Genomic DNA, 11,599 nt, shown 5'->3' with positions numbered 1-11,599 from the left:
TCTTTTTAAGTCTTTAGCCCAATTGTTGAGGGGGCTGTTGGTTCTTTGAGGTTTTGTTTTGGAGGAATTTAATTTTTTTAGTTCTGCATATGTTTTAGCTATGAGGCCTTTGTCCATTGTATGGCCGGTAAAGATCTTTTCCAATCTTTCTGTCTATCTTGGGAGCTATGTCCTTTGCCATGAAGGAGCTCTGCAGTTTGATGCAGTCCCATCTGTCCATCCTTTCTTTGACTTGTAGCATTTCTGGGTCTTTGTTAAGGAAGTTCCGTCCTGTGCCAAGGAGCCCAAGTGTTTCTCCTACTCCTTCTTTTAGTGTTTTCAGGTTATCTGTTTTAATTTCGAGGTCTTTGATCCATTTGGAATTGATTCTTGTCCAGGGTGATATATAAGAATCTAGTTTTACTTTGTTCCAGATGTTGAACCAGTTTTGCCAGCACCATTTGTTAAAGAGGCTATCTTTCTTCCATCCAATTTTTTTTTTAGCTCCTTTGTCAAAGATTAAGTGGGAATAGTTCTGTGGGTTCAATTCTGGGTTTTCAGTTCTGTTCCATTGGTCTTCAGGCCTGTTCCAGTGCCAATACCAAGCTGTTTTTATTACTATAGCTTTGTAATACAGCAATTCCTCCAGCACTGTTCTTTCTGCTTAGAATTGTTTTTGCTATTCACCATCTTTTATGGTTCCATATGAATTTCTGGATTGCTTCCTTTATTTCATTAAAAAATGGCATTGGGATATTAATGGGTATTGCATTGAATTTGTAGACAGACTTTAGCAATATTGCCAGTTTGACTATATTGATCCTCCCAATCCACAAGCATGGGAGGTTTTTCCATTTCCTTAGTTCTGCCTCAATTTAGTTTTTCATATTTTTAAAGTTCTCATCATGGAGGTCTTTCACTTTGGTTAAGGTTATTTCTAGGTATTTTATGTTTTTTGAGGCTATTGCAAAAGGAGTTCCTGTCCTGATTTCAGCCTCAGTCTACGGGTCATTAGCATATAGAAAGGCTATTGATTTTTTAGGGTTTATTTTATATCCTGCTACTTTGCCAAAGTTTTGGATCAGCTCTAGTAGCTTGGGAGTAGAGTCTATGGGGTTCTTTAGGTATAGGATCATGTCATCTGCGAAGAAAGAAAGTTTAACTTCACCTTTTCCTATTTGGATCCCCTTTATGTTTTCTTCTTGCCTAATTTCTCTGACTAGGAATTCTAGTACTATGTTGAAGAGGAGGGGACAGAGTGGACATCCCTGTCTTGCTCCTGATTTTAAAGGGAATGCCTTTAGCTTTTCACCATTTATAATTAGGCTTGCTGATGGTTTGTCATAAACTGCCTTTATTATATTCAGGAGTGTTCCCTGGAATCCCAGTTTTTCCAGGGCGTTTATGATAAATGGGTGCTGGATTTTATCGGACACTTTTTCTGCATCCAGAGATATAACCATGTGGTTCTTTACCTTGCTCCAATTGATGTTGTGGACTACATTAATTGATTTGTGTATATTGAACCAACTTGGCATGCCTGGGATGAATCCAGTTTGTTCATGGTGTATGATTTTTTGGTGACCTGTTGAAGTCGATTGGCCAGAATTTTATTGAGAATTTTTGCATCTATGTTCATCAGGGAAATCGGTCTATAGTTCTCTTTCCGTGATGAGTCTCTGACTGGTTTTGGGATGAGGGTTATACTGGCTTCATAGAATGTGTTTAGTAGTGAAGTTTGTCTTTCAATTTCATTGAAGAGTTTGAGAAAAACTGGTGTGAGTTCTGTTTTGAAGGCCTTGTAGAATTCTGCTGTGAATCCACCTGGTTCTGGGCTTTTCTTGAATGGGAGATCACTTATTGCCATTTCTATTTCAATGCTGGATATGGGTCTGTTTAGAAGGTTTAAATCTTCATGGTTGAGTTTGGGGATATCAATGTTTTCTAGGAAATCATCCATTTCTTCCAGGATCTCGAATCTGTTGGCATAAAGGTTTGCAAAATAGTCCCTTTTTGTGTTCTGAATTTTGATTGTTTCTGTGGTGATGTTACCTGTTTTATCTCTGACATTGTTTATTTGAGTGTGCTGCCTTTGTTTTTTGGTCAGGTTTGCTAGGGGTCTGTCTATCTTGTTAATTTTTTCGAAGAACCAACTCTTCGTTGTGTTGATTCTTTCAATGGATTTGTTTTTCTCTAATTCATTTAATTCTGATTAGATTTTAATTATACGCTTGCAACTATTGACTTGGGGTTTGGCTTGTTGTTCTCTTTCAAGGAGATTAAGGTGCTTCCTTTAGTTATTGAGTTGCTGTTTCTCCAGTTTGTTTGTGTTGGCACTCAGAGATATAAATTTTCCTCTGAGTACTGCCTTTGCTGTGTCCCAAAGGAGCTGGTACTTAGTGTACTCATCTTGGTTGAATTCCATAAACATTTGAGGTTCTGTTCTAATTTCCTCAATGACCCACTGATGGTTCAGAAGTGTGTTGTTTATTCTCCATGAATTGTAGGATTTTCTGTGGTGGCTGTTTGACTTGAGCTCTAAATTTATTCCATTGTGATCTGAGAGAATGCAGGGAATTATTTTGATACTTCTGAATTTGTACAGATTTTCTTTGTGCCCTAGGATGTGATCTATTTTGGAGAATCTTCCATGTGCTGCTGAAAAGAATGTGTTTTCTGTTGTTGCTGGATGGAATATTCTGTAGATGTCGGTTAAGCCTAGTTGGTCTATGCAGTTGTTTAGTTTTGTGGTTTCTTTGTTCAGTTTTTGGCATGTTGATCATTCCAGAGGTGACAGTGGAGTGTTACAGTGTCCAACTATCAATGTGTTTGGGTCTATGAGTGTTTTTAGAGTCAGTAGTGTTTGTTTGATGAAGTTGGGTGCTCCTGTATTTGTTGTGTAGATATTTAGGATGGTTATATCCTCCTGTAGGAGTGATGCCTTTATTAGTATTTAGTAATCTTCGTTATCTCTTCTTACCATTTTTAATTTGAAGTCAATTTTATCTGATAGTAGAATTGCAACTCCAGCCTGCTTATGTGAGCCATTTGCTTGGTAGATTTTATTCAAGTGTTTCACTTTTAGAAGATGTTTGCTTTTGCTGGATAAATGTGCCTCTTTTTTTTTTTTTTTTTTTTTTTTTTTTTTTTTTGCCAGTTCTGGGTTTGTACTCAGGGCCTGAGCACTGTCCCTGCTTTCTTTTTGCTCAAGGCTAGCACTCTGACACTTGAGGCACAGTGCCACTTCTGGACGTTTTCTATATATGTGGTGCTGGGGAATCGAACCCAGGGCGTCATGTATATCACGTGAGCACTTTACCACTAGGCCATATTCCCGGTCCATGCTGTGGTTTTTGTAATGTATTTTACAGATTACAACTACTACAACTTTCAGACTGTCATTTGAAATATGGCTAGCAAGCTATCAAGTTGTCAGTCAACAAGAGCAATGTGGATCTGACTATGGAACATTAGAGCTTGTAATGTGGGAAAGCAAATGATATTTTGCTTTGAATTTTTACTACCCAGTTTTGTCTATGGATAATAACATCAACATCTATTGTGAGGCTTATTAGAAATGGTCAACCTTAGTGCCCACAACAATCCTACCTAATCTGCTCTGCATTGAAACAGGATCACCACATGATGCATGTCCACATTAATGTTTTAGAAGTTATATCTTATGAAATTACCACTTGATTTTCAGGAAAACGTATATATGGTTTAGCTTATTCTAACTCTATAGAGTTTAAGTATGTAATTTGAAGTGGTGGATGTTCATGGGAAGAGTAAAAGGGAATTTGCTAGTGAAGGATTCAGTGTGTGTGTGTGTGTGTGTGTGTGTGTGTGTGTGTGCCAGTCCTGGGGCTTATACTCAGGACCCAAGTGCTGCATCTGTTCTTTTTTTTACTCCAGGCTAACACTAATACTTGAGCCGCAGGTCAACTTCTGGTTTTTTGGTCATTAATTGGAGGTAAGAGTCTCAAGGACTTTCCTGCCTATTAAGCTTTGAATCAGGATTCTGTCTCCTATGTAGCTACGATTACAGGAATGAGCCACTGGCAACAGGCTGGACTAGATTTCTAAATGCATGCAAATTAGTATCTCAAACTCTATTTTCAATTTGCAATTTATTTTAATTATCCCAGTTGGTATGTTAACAAGAGTAGTAGCCAAGTGAAGAACTCACTTTACATATTTTGGTCTTTTGTTAAACGTTATGTGCACTTAACTGAACAAAAAAATAACTTAAAAGATTAGCAGAGGCCAAAGGGGAAGTTGTAGGAAATGAATTATTTTCTGATGATACTGGCCTATTTTAGAAGCAAGTCAAAACTGAGTTTGTTGAACCAATCAAAGTTATGTGATAATTAACTCCAATCATCACACCTGACCCCACCATTGTTTTCTCTGAACTCCATGCCAAAGCTTTCAAGATTCCTCTTAAATAATGACAGTGTGCTCCAGAAATAAACCTTAAGTATGAAGTTCTGATGACTTTTCAGATTTAAATTTCCAGATGTATTACAGACCTAACATTGAGAATACAAAGCAGAGAATTGTGCCAAGGGAGAATATAGATATAACTTTTATTTTATTATACCTTGCAGAAGAACTTTAACTTGTCGGTTAATTCTTTTAAAAAAATATATTATGAGAACCCTTGATCTTTCCTAGTGCTTTAATTTTTTTCTTGGATTAGATAATTATAAATTATTTTAATACTTAGTTAATTTAGATAATGTTTATGTTTCATCCAACCAACACAATTAAAAAACGTGCTGGTATTTCTGCTCTGTTACATATAATTATTTTTTCTTATGGAGATAAACACACAGTTCCAAATAAAATGAAAGTGAAAAATTTTAGTTTATCTGATTTTATGAATAGCTCTGAAGACCTAGAAATCAAGATAATTAGCCATAAAAGCTTCATACTTGATTACATGTTTATTTTCTCATAAAATTTAGTTTTGGAAACTTATATTTACAATAACCATTAAAATGCAACTACTTAAGTACCTTACAATTTTTAAGTTTAGTAGACAATATAAATTGAGGGGCTGGGAATATAGCCTAGTGGTAGAGTGCTTGCCTCGTATACATGAAGCCCTGGGTTTGATTCCTCAGCACCACATACATAGAAAAAGCCAGAAATGGAGCTGTGGCTCAATCAATAAAGTACTAGCCTTGAGCAAAAAGAAGCCAGGGACAGCTCTCAGGCCCTGAGTTCAAGCCCCAGGACTGGCAAAAATAATAACACGATAATATAAATTGATAAATCCAATCCCTAAACTAAGTGTGTCTATTGGATTACAGTTCATCTCTTATCCACAACTGAAGTACTCTGACCATACAGAAAGACAGTGTGATTATCCCCAGCCTTCCCTTCCATGCCTGATGAGACAACTCTCAGATTCCTAAGTGGTTTTGGTTTCCCACAACCTCTCTACATTGTTTGCTCCACATTCTTCACTTGTACATTCATGTGAAATTAAATGTGGTATAGTAATTTTATGTTCATATTGATGCATTCCATTCCCATTTTGTTTGAGATAGATGTGAATGCATAGTTGTCCCATACATAGATCCCAATGCCTAGTCTGGCATTTCCTTTCTTAGACAAATTGGCACATTGAAGTAGAAGGAGAAAAACAAATCTACATAAATAATAATTTAGACAAGTTATACAAACTAAGTATTCAAAAAATCTGGAATTTGAAATGTCTCCAAATTCAAAACTTTTTGACACTTAAAATTATACCACAGTGGAAAATTTAACATCTGATAATTGCAGTCAAAGTACCATATAAAATTACTTGAAGGCCAGATATGATGGTATAATCTCAGGTACTTGGGAAACAGAGACAAAAGTCAGTCTGAGGCCACTATAAAACTGCAAGACTCTATCTCAAAATCAACTAAGAAGAAGGAAATGTGAGTCACTATTTTAGTAGAAGAGCATCTTCCTGCCAAGTTCAAAGTCCTGAGTTGAAACTTTAATACTACGAAAAAAAATTACTTTCAGATTGTTTATATAACATGTACACAAAACACTAGTAAATTTTTGTATTTAGACTTACCCTAGCTTAACATTTTATTATGTATTTGCATATATTCTAAAATTCTTTTCTTAAAAATTGCAAATCCAAAACACCACTACTCCTAATCACTTCAGACATTGAGTGAGTGTGTTAATTGTGCTATAAGTTTTTGTGGTAATAAATTTAAAAGTCTTATTCATACAACTTTCAATAGATGTGTGTGTGTGTGTATGTGCGCGCGCGCGTGCACGCATGCGCTAGTCCTGGGACTTGAACTCAGGGCCTGGACACTCTCTCAGAGCTCATTTTGATCAATGCTAACACTTGAGCCAGAGCTCTATTTCTAGCCCCCCCCCCCTCTTTTTATAGCTTATTGGAATTAAAAGGCACAGGTTTTCCTGCCCAAATTGGCTTTCAGCCTCTTGGGTAGCTACGATTTCAAGTATGAGCCACCAGCACCTGGATCATTACATTTAAAAAATACTGTTATTGTAAATGTGATGTACAGAGTGATTACAGTTACATAAGTCAGGTACTGAGTGCATTTCTTTATGAACAATGCCATCTCTTCCCTCCCTTTGTCCAAGTTTCTCCATCTGGACCCCCCCACAACTGTACAGTTCATTTTCAAGATAGTATCTAGTGACTACTCACTGCTACATGTCATTGCATATTTTTAAAAAGCTAGAAAGTGAATAGTGAGAGTATAAAGTACTAACATTTGATATATACTTATGTCAAATAAAAATCTATTATTTAGCTTTAAAACTGTATCAACTGATCTTTTAAATAGCACAGATGATTGAGTAATCATCATCAAGGTTATATTATGTGAGAATTTTTATATGAAAATTGACTGCTTTTCTCTTGTATTCTTTAAAACATAATTTTAATTTTAATCTCCTAAGTCATCAACATGTAAAATGCTGAGAGATTAAGTCTATATTCAGAGTCATTCATTCAGGACATTTGTAATAAACCATGGAAATTACCTGCTGTATTTCTATTTTTATTCTATGCTATTAAACCAAATGCATTTTCTATTTTTGTAATTGCCATCGATCTCTGAACAATTTTACAAAACAAACTAACACTACTGTCATTGTCAATTTTCTGTTTCTCCTTAAGTAGCATCCTTCCAGTGATTAACATTTCTACAATATTAAAGTCTGTGTTATACTAGTATGTATGATATATTTTTGTGCAAGAAATGCTTATTTAAGTCTTTTATCTTTTATTTAAAATCAGACATTATACAACAATACTGTTGGAAATTTCTTCCATAACACTGCTGGATGTGTATTTTTTCTACATTATCCAATACAAAATTGCTAGACACATGTGACTATTAAACATCTGAAAACTAACTCATTTCAAGACCAATTTGTCTCTCTCAATATACTAATATAAATATGAACTAATTTACTAATTTACTAATATAAATATGAACATGTGCTATGCTGGACAGAGAAGTTTCAGAAGTTGATATGTGTCCAAGAGACTCATTGCCCACTTTCTCACAGGTAGTGCTTTAGATGCTAGTTATTCATTCCCAGTCATCCTTTACTAACTGTCCTTTCTTAAGTGTATGTAGAAAGGAAGAGAAATCAACTCAGCAAACTGATAAGCAAATAAGTAACAACAATCCCCAGAATTAAAACTCGCCTTCAGGGGCTGGGGATATAGCCTAGTGGCAAGAGTGCCTGCCTCGGATACAGGAGGCCCTAGGTTCGATTCCCCAGCACCACATATACAGAAAACGGCCAGAAGCGGCGCTGTGGCTCAAGTGACAGAGTGCTAGCCTTGAGCGGGAAGAAGCCAGGGACAGTGCTCAGGCCCTGAGTCCAAGGCCCAGGACTGGCCAAAAAAAAAAAAACTCGCCTTCAAGGGCTAGTGTCAAGTATTCCTTTAAAGTAATTCCTTCTCCTAAAATTAAAACAAGAAACGAGTGGCAGGGCTGGGGATATGGCCTAGTGGCAAGAGCGCTTGCCTCGTATACATGAAGCCCTGGGTTTGATTGGCCAGAAGTGGCGCTGCAGCTCAAGTGGCAGAGTGCTACCTTGAGCAAAAAGAAGCCAGGGACAGTGCTCAGACCCTGAGTCCAAGGCCCAGGACTGGCAAAAAAAAAAAAAAAAAGAAACGAGTGGCAATACTCAATCTGAGAGGTGAGTTCTCTTGACCCACAGCAACTAGAAGGGAAAGAATCAAAGAAGGGAAAAGTCTCCATGCCACGCTGAATCAGCGACCTGCGAACCCCCGATGGGGGCCCACAAGGCTCAGCACAACACCATTGTAGAGCACAGTCCTGCAAAAAAAAAAGACACAGAACCTACCCACCTCTAACTGCAGTGAGGGTAACTGCCTCGGCAACATCTGCGATGGTCAAGCTCACCCATGGGAGAGTAAGGTTCAACAGCCAAACTCTAACCCAGAGCCAGGATACAAACAAGTCCCTGCTGACGGACCAGTGGGAACCAGCACAAAGCCAAGCCAAGGCTGCCACCTACAGGCCCCTGAAAGTGTAAAAACTTGAGATGTGTAAATCACAAAGAAATACTTCAAATTTTATGAAAGGTCAAGCCAAAAAGTAGTACGACTGAAGAGGAGATGGAGAATAAAAAAACAGCTGAGGCTAAGATAACAAAAATGATTGAAAGCCTCAGGATCAAATTCAGAAAACAATTTCAGGAGTTTAGAATGGAAGTCTCAAAGGACCTTCAGGAAGTCAAGAAAGAAATGGAAGCAAAAATAGATATAGTCTACTCCTCCGTTAAAGACCTTAAAATCCTAAGAAACAAAATGCATGAAAAAAAATAGATTCAAAATACAACTCATTAAAAGAAGAAGTTACCACAATGAGAGCTGAACTGGCAACCATAAACAGCTCACTCACCTCCATGCAAACCACACTTGAAGCCACATCACAAAGAACTGATCATCTTGACTCTCAAGTCTCTCTTTTATTCGATGATTCAACTGATAAGGACCAAAAGATTACTGCACTCCAAGAAACTTAAACTCCAGGGCAGACTACTGGAGGAGATAGTGGACAGGGAGAAAGACATAATCTGCATATAATTGGAATAGTTGAAGGAGAGGAGTACCAGAGCAGAGCTATACCACACATATTCAAAAAAATTATTACAGAGAACATTCCCAATCTCAAAGGGGAAAATGTCACCCAAATAACAGAAGCATATAGGTCACCTGGCAGACCAGACCCTAGAAAATCCTCCCCTAAATACATAATTATCAAGGCCTCAGATCTCAAGAACAAGGAGCAAATTTTGAACGCAGCCAAAATGAAGAAAGAACTATATTACAATGGAGAAAAGATCAGAATCACAGCAGACCTCTCCACACAAATTTACAATGCCCGAAGAGCCTGGAAGAACACAATCCAAGTTCTCCAGGCCAATGACTGCCATCCCAGAATTAGATATCCACCAAAGTTAGAATTTACATTTGAGGGAAAAACCAGATCTTTCCTTAGCAAAGAGGAACTAAAGGATTATGTGAATAAAAAACAACCTTGCAGCAAATTCGAAGAGGGGAACCAGACCCAAAAGTAAACGGACAGGACCCCAGACAGAAACAGAAAGAAACTACAATAGCCAGAGCCCAACAGGAAGAGTAGCTCAATAAAGACCAGAAAGAAGGGAGAGGAAACACAGACTATCCAGAAAATTGAAGAGAAAAAAACCACACTTATCCATGATCTCTTTGAATATAAATGGTATAAATTCTCTGATAAACAGGAGCAGACTGACAGAGTGGATCTGTAAACAAATCTTTTTTAACTCTCAGTTGTCTTCAAGGAACCCATCTTACAGCAAGGAACAAAAACAGGCTCTGAATGAAAGGATGGAGCAAGATCTTCCAAGCAAACGCACCATCCAAAACGGCAGGGGTAGCCATCCTGATTTCAGACAAGCTAGACTTCTCATTAAATTCACTTAAAAAAGATAAAGAAGGGCAATACATTTTAATACAAGGAAAAATACAGAATCAAGATATCACGGTGATAAACTTATACTCACCGAACAAAAGAGGCCCTAAATATGTCAAACAAATTATTTCAGAACTACAGAACAAGATAGATGCAAATACATTCATAGTGGAATACTTTAATACTCCACTCTCTCCAACAGACAGATCCAACACAGAGGATTGGCAAGGGAGCCAAAGACCTAAGTAACACCATATCCCACATGGATCTGACAGATCAGTACAGAGTTTTTCACCCTATAGAGACCCAGTACACATTCTTCTCAGCAGCCCATGGAGCATACTCCAAAATCGATCACGTCATAGTCTACACAAAGAACCTCAGCAAATACAATATTATAGACATTATCCCATGTATTTTTCTGATCACGGTGGAATCAGGGTAACTCTCAATAACAAAGGATACCACAGAGACTGCATAAATACTTGGAGGCTAAACCCCTCACTGTTATCTAACACTTGGGTCACAGAGGAAATTCAGGATGAAATTAATGAATTCATAAGCCACAACGACAATGAAAATACATCACAAAGAAAACTGTGGGATACAGTTAAGGCAGTGCTGAGGGGCAAAATCATTGCCCTCAGCACACACATTAAAAGAATGGAATCAAAACAGGTAAATAACCTCATGATGCAGCTGAAACGTCTGGAGAAACAAGGAAAAAATAGACTCTAAAACGACTAGGAGGAGAGAGATCACAAAGATTAAAGAAGAGATAAAACTGATTGAATAGAAAGACCATTCGCCAAATAAATAAAACTAAAAGCTGGTTCTTTGAGAAAATAAGTAAAATTGACAGACCCCTTGCAAGACTTGCAAAAAAAAAAAGAAGAGAAGAGACTCATATTCATAAGCTCAGGGTCTCCACCAGAAAAATTACAACAAACACACTCGATATTCAAACAATCATAAGGAAATATTTCCAGAACCTCTACTCACTAAAGAATGAAAATTTTACAGAAATGGGTCAATTCTTAGAAAAGTATAAACTGCCCAAACTGAATTAAGAAGAAATAAATCAACTAAATAAACCAATAACTTACAGCGAGATACAGGAGGTAATCAAGAGCCCGGATGGATTCACTAATGAATTCTATAAAACCTTTATTGAGGAGCTAATGCCAATACTCCTCAAACTCTTCCATGAAATAGAAACAGAGGGAGAAATCCCAAACTGATTCGATGAATCTAATATTATACTCATACCCAAACCAGACAAAGACCCAACAAAAAAAAAGAGAATTACAGACCAATATCACTAAAGAACACAGATGCAAAGCTCCTCAACAAAATATTAGCTGACAGGATCCAGAAACTGATCAAGAAAATTATACATCCTGTCCAAGTAGGCTTCATCCCACAGACACAAGGATGGTTCAACATCTGCAAATCAATGAACGTAATTCAACACATCAACAGAGCTAAGACCAAGAACCACAGCATCATCTCAGCCGATGCCCAAAAAGCCTTTGGCAAAATACAACACCCATTATGTTAAAGCCCTGGAGAGAAAAGGAATAGAGGGCACATTCTTTAAAACAATAAAAGCCATATACAACAGACCA

The sequence above is a fragment of the Perognathus longimembris genome, chromosome 4 (genome assembly GCF_023159225.1).
Source record: "Perognathus longimembris pacificus isolate PPM17 chromosome 4, ASM2315922v1, whole genome shotgun sequence".
In the NCBI taxonomy this organism is placed as follows: domain Eukaryota; kingdom Metazoa; phylum Chordata; class Mammalia; order Rodentia; family Heteromyidae; genus Perognathus; species Perognathus longimembris.
The sequence above is the reverse complement of the archived record's forward strand: the minus strand, read 5'-3'. Positions refer to the sequence as shown.